The 6,000-nt window shown below is 43.8% G+C and overlaps 1 protein-coding gene across 2 annotated transcripts in view; it reads left to right on the top strand.

Annotated features, from left to right (window-relative positions):
* The first annotated feature begins 5,376 nt into the window (after positions 1–5,376).
* The window catches only part of OTUD4 (OTU deubiquitinase 4), a 72,954-nt gene continuing 72,330 nt past the window's right edge, over positions 5,377–6,000 (top strand). The window contains exon 1 of one of the 2 annotated variants that reach the window (XM_081925950.1): positions 5,377–5,488. The gene's annotated coding sequence lies outside the window, so the exon portion shown is untranslated. The remainder of the gene's footprint in view (positions 5,489–6,000) is intronic. The other variant, XM_081925951.1, reaches the window with a different exon arrangement.

Raw genomic sequence — 6,000 nt, 5'->3', positions numbered from 1 at the left:
CTTGGTTTGTCCTTCTTTGCTACTCTTCCCAGCCTGAAGGCGGTGACAATTTTAAAGTCCTTGTCTTCTGCGATACCCCAGAACTTTGATATTTCTGCCGTCAGGTAGCTGATCAAATCTTCTTTCTCAAGTTCTGGTATATTCCTAATCCTAAGGTTGCTTTCCCGGTTTTTCAATTCTGCCATGGACAGGTAGGCTTGCTGTTCATTAAGCTGTCTGCTCAGTGGTCTTACTTCTCCTCTTACTTCCTCTATCCTCTTTTTATTTTGGTCTGCCTTTAAATTTGCTTCTTCGGCTAATTTACGATTTTCTGCTGTTGTTGCCTGCAAATTTCCAATGGCCTCTAAATTTTTAGAAACTTGGTCAGTCAATTTGTTGATTGTGGCTGTCACCTGATCAAACTTAGAGGCCTGCTCATCTGCCTTTTTATTTAACGCTGCCAGCTGTTCCAAAATTTCCTTAGATACAGGATCTAGTCCTCCTGCAGCCATGTCCCGAAAAGCTGGCTGTTTAATTTCTCCTTCTTGCAGACCTGTAACTATTGGAACTGATGATCTGCGAGGCTGCACCGGCAAGGTTGTTTGTATTAGCTCAGATTGTTTTGCTTTTTTGGCAGCTCTTGTTTTTGCGGCTCCACTCATTCCACAGCTGTCCATGTAGCAAGGTCAAATTGTAAATCCCATGGGAAAGACAAACCGAAAGGTAAACATCCAGGCAGAAGCTTTACAAAAAACCCTGCAGTTCCCAGAGACTATATATTCCACAATCCAGTAGGGGGAGCTCCCCAAAAGTTAAGAGAAAAAAAAAGGTGAAAAGTTTCCACCATTAAATTCCCCTCTTTAAAAGTTCCAAAAAGTTCCAAAAGTTAAAGAAAAACCGAAAACCAAGGGGTAGAACCTTCAAAAGTTCATTTAAACTAGCAGAGAGTACGTGTTCTTTACAGTGGTGCATGCACAGTTCCTTATTTGTAACCACAAAAGTAGCCCCAAAGTAACTTTAAAGTCTTATATACAGTTACCGCAGTCTGATGATTTTTGTATCCAGACAGCCCGAGAGCTGTTTTGAAACTTTGTAATCCACACAAAAAAGAAAGGAAGAGGTTGCTGCCTATATCCTCTTGTAAAAAAGAAATTCTCAACTTTTCTTAACTTTCCATGCACTTTAATTCGAATTTGCAAGGTGTACTCCAACTTCTTAAAAGTCCCTCTCAGCGCTTCAGATTTATAGCTCTTTGCTTGGTGTTTAAACAGAGCCGGAAGACGGACTTCCTTTTTAACGTCTCCCGCTTTCAGCCAAATTTCAGAAATTTAGAGTCCCAAATCTCAAAAACCTTACTCACGAGTAAGTTGATTCCAATCGAATGTTCAAGGAAGAAAGGTCAGCGCTCATCAGCAGCAGCCGCGCGGCTTCACTCCCGCGGAAAGAGCGATGAACTCACAGCACCGCTACCCCCTCCACGTTCCGGAGCCCCTTACGGGGTCCCTTCTTCGTTTCCGAGGTCGCTCTTGGTGCCCGCCGAGTCCCACGACCACAGGCTCACTCTACCTGTGGTTTTTCTTAACGGGTCTCCGCTTTGCCGTAGCGGACGACCCTTTTCCGCGGAGCCCCTCTTCACAGCGCGAAGAGGACCGCCATTGCTGTTTCGCGCCGCCTCCGGAATGTCCCCCCTATTATAAAGCATTTAACCTCACCCCTTAGACCTGATCCTAAACCACCAATAATCCTTTGGGTTGGGTGGTAGTGGTGAAGATATGGAGAAAGGGTCCATGAGTGGAAGAAAACAGAGGTGTTGTATGTTTGGTGCAGGGTAGGCTGTATGCCTGAGCCCCTTCCAGTTCTTGGATCCAACAGGGACTCAATTGCTGGAATGGCCACACATGTTTATTGGTGATGTCCCTCTAAGTATGGGTGCTTAAGGTAACAAAGTAAGTGGCTCTGTGCCAGAGGCCAAATGGGTGGGGCCATCTCCTTCAACTGTCTGGTAGTTAGGAAGACAAAAGCCAGAGTTATGTGTGTGCAGGGAAGAAAAGGGAAGCAAGGAAGAGCCATGCCTGATTTCAGCTGGAATCCAAGACTGTGGTTATAGGAGAAGGAGACCTTTTTGGGTGTTAATGCTGTGAGCCCCTCCATCCTAGGATTAGTTGCATATATGTGTAAATAAACCATATATCATAAAGACACCACAGTCTCCACTGTGCCTCATTTCCAAAAGGAAAAACAGAACCTGGGTCTGGAACACTGCCCTAATCAGAGATTGAGATGGCATGCAACCAGAGGGATGACTGGGGAGTAAGGAAAGGTAGCCAGGGTGTGTGTGTGTGTGTGTGTGTGTGCACAATTAATGGTTATGCAAAAGAGGGCATTTCAGCAGGCATAACTTGCATGGCAAGGAAACACAAGCTTTGTGTCTCTGTTTAGAGAGACAGCCATGATCAAAAGACTATAACGAGAGGGTGTGAGTAACCCCCTAAAAAAGGACACTCCTTTTTTGCCTTCCTCCTCCTTACAATGTGTAAGGAAGGATCACCTTCGAGTGACCAGGTGTCCTCATTTATAGAGGATGCCCCACCGTTTGGAGGACGACCTTCTGTTTGAACTCGAAGGAGTCTTCTGTTTGAAGTACTGTCCTGTGAGTCCAAGTCTAGTTTAAAGATAGAAAACCAGAAGAAGGGAGAGTGAGCAGAGACCCTGAAGTTGCAAATAAAGACTGGGCAACAGGCTGAGTAGGAACACAGGTCTCAGTCTTCTCCCTAGGATGAGATGTGTTTCTATTTAAATTATAGCAATCATTTCTGTTCTAATTGTTATGTTGTCTTAATGGGATTGTTAATTGTATGTTTTAATTGTGGGTGTTACCGGTAATTTTAATGTTTTGGTGAAATTGCTTTATTGTGTACTTTAATTATATGTGGTCATATTTTTTGATCATTAGTTCTATACGGGTAAACCACTTAGAAACCATTTTGGCAAGTGCTATGTAAACTACTAAATATTAATGATGATGACAATTGGCATCTATCATATAAACTGATATATGCAAATGTTATGCACATCTGTGGCCTCCTTTTTTGGCAACATTGAAGTGACTACCTTACATCCTTTGCATTTGGGCTCTGTTCTGTTTCTCCAAGCCCTTTCCAAGTGGCCCACAAGCTGAATGCTCTTCAGAAGTCCACCTTCAGACAGACAAACAAACAAATGATAAGTATATCTGTTGCTTGTAATCATGATGGCTGTAGGTACCCTCCAGGCAGTGTTCCACGGAATACTATCTGCCAAGAAGCAACAGGAGAAGACAACATTCTCTATGTCCTGTTTTGGTCCTCTCAGAGGCAACTGGTTGAGCATTGTGGGGGAAACCCTGTGTTACTCCTTAAAGGAATTCAATATAATAACAAAAGGTATAGAGATCAAAGCATTTTCTATTAATTACTAAGCCAAATATAGGGCCAATTGTGTTAAATGAAATCACACTTTGGGGCTATGTTATCAGTAAAGGAAGAGAAGCAATACTCAACAATGATTACAAATTCAACTAAATTTTACTGGCTATTGAAATAAATTGGTCTAGCTTAGTCATATTCACTAATTTTAGTAGTTCTACTCTGATTGGAACTTAGTAAACCAGCTAAAATTAGTGAACATAACTAAGTTAGGTCCGTTCATTTCAGTAGTGACTAAACTTAGCTGAATACCACCCATACAAAATAATATTTCTTGCAGACACTGCTCAAGACGGATGAAAGGGAGATAGACAATCAAAGCAATTTGTAGGTGCCGTATACATTTACTTGGAATGTGAATGCCACTTGTAGCATCTCTGATATCAAATGAATAATAATAATAATAATAATAATAATAATACAGGGATCATGTAGCAATCTGCCTGGAGTCACTCACATCATGCAGCGATAAAGGATGCAAGCGAAGTGTGTCTCAGCCCTCATTAACTACAAGCATAATATACATTAGTCAGAGTAACCAACAGGAGGGACATAACTCAGATTTATGGCTTGCATTTCTACAGCCAAATTACAGTCATATTTCAAGCCACACAGGGCAGGTCCGATTGGCAGTTGGATGGGAGACATGGAAGGAAAGTCACGAGTATTTCAGGAAACGATGGCAGGGGATGATTCAACTGCTGATACACTCCATGCTGCGTCACTTTTGGACACATTTCCAGATCTGGGGCCAACACAGCGGTTCCACAAACAGATGGTTAGGGGCATTTATTGAAACCAGGGGAATGAATAACAAACCTTCACCTTTATAGTATCAGATCACGATGGTGCTGTTTTTGCCAGATGGGCAGTTCTCCGGGTGTCACAGACAGTTCTAGGAAGAGAAGGTCATTTACCTGTATAACCCCCTGCAATCTGAAAACACACACATGTGAAATAGATGTCAAAGAGTTATTTCCTCAGCACATGAGCATAGACTGACCTGGAGTTGTAAAGAGAAGTCAAATGTGATGAAACAGGCAATCCAGGTAACACAACCCAGTGTGTGGTTTTAGTCTTAACAGCGTACCTGTTATTTGTGGAAATACTCAGTGGAGGCCGGACCTTTAGGGCTAAGGGGAGCTGCCCCACCAACTTCAGTCTGCCATTAGCCAGTCCCTCACCTACAGCCAGCTTGGGGTGGGCAAACATTCCTCATATCTGGGCAGGCTTGTCTAAACAAAAGCAACTGCTGAAAAGAGTACAGTGAAGGCGCCTGCCTCGCGTCAATAGGTAGGGAGTTCCAAAATGTGGGTGCCGACATACTAAAAGATTGATTCCTTATCATTTATTTTATGGCCAGAATGAGCCAAAAGCAGCCCTCCAGGCAAGTCTTATCTGGCCTTCCGGACTCTTCCAAGGCTAAGCTAATCAGCAGCTGTGCTCCACATCCTCTTCAAGGGCTTTTGCCTGGTTGGGGTGTTTCCTTGAACTACGATTGTGCTACTTGCATAACTGGATGGAGAGAGGAAAGTGGGGGTGCAGAAGTTTCTGGAATGCAGCACACTGTACCAAGAGTCACATTTGTCGTTCAGCTCCCTTTTGCCTCTGCCCCTCCCCACCCCTACTGGCCCTGGAATGTTGAACACAAAAGGAGTGCAGCCAATGGGTTGAAAAATGCCCTCAGCCCCTGGGTTCATGGCATACCCTTCTCTGGTACAAGTGCAGATAAGGGGTGGGCTTTACATATTTTAATATTAAACAGTCAAATGAGCAAATCAATGCAGAGGGCTGAGAAGGATATGATGCGTCCCCAGCTGCGTTGCCATTCTGTGAACTTCCTGTGATGTCACAAAAGTGCATGGCAGATGAGTGGATATATAAAGGTGGGCCAAGGGGAAAACCAAGGCAAAAGCTTTTTTCCTTCCCAAAGAGAATGCAGTGGGAAGTAGTGGCATTCAGCACTGGATGATCTCCTTCCACATGGAGGCAAACTGGCAGATACGAAACCTGCAGTGAGCCGCTGTGAAGCAATGAGAAGGCAAGTTCATGGGCAGAGTGGGATCACAGCTTGAAGGCGGCTGATATGCATAGTCGGAGACGGCCTTGGTGAAAGCTTGCAGATGTTGGTAGGTGAAAGCTGGTGGACACCATTTTGAGCTCCTTGGAAGAAAAAAAATGGTACATAAATGTAATAAATAAACAGTGAGGGCAGGCTTTACAGAGCTTTAACAGCAGATATTATTGGACTGCAACTGAGATTCATCTCAGATCACTGTTCATGTCCTCTGGGGCTGAAGGGAATTGGAGCTCAACATTTGGAAGGTCATAAATCCCCCCCCCCCGGGGGTTTTTTACATGGCAGTTTCTTCTCAAGCAGAGTGGACTGAGGCAACAGTGCTTTTTTCCTAAAAGAATGTTTAGGGGTACTCTCATTTTCCTACTCATATTGAAATACTGCCCCACAATGAGGCCAAACTTAGATTCACAAAATGTTTAGGGGTATGCGCACACCCAGAAAAAAAGCACTGGATGCCCACAAGTGTTTTTCGTAGTG

This window comes from Podarcis melisellensis (genome assembly GCF_964234715.1).
Source record: "Podarcis melisellensis genome assembly, chromosome: 9".
Taxonomy (NCBI): domain Eukaryota; kingdom Metazoa; phylum Chordata; class Lepidosauria; order Squamata; family Lacertidae; genus Podarcis; species Podarcis melisellensis.
The sequence above is the reverse complement of the archived record's forward strand: the minus strand, read 5'-3'. Positions and strand labels throughout refer to the sequence as shown.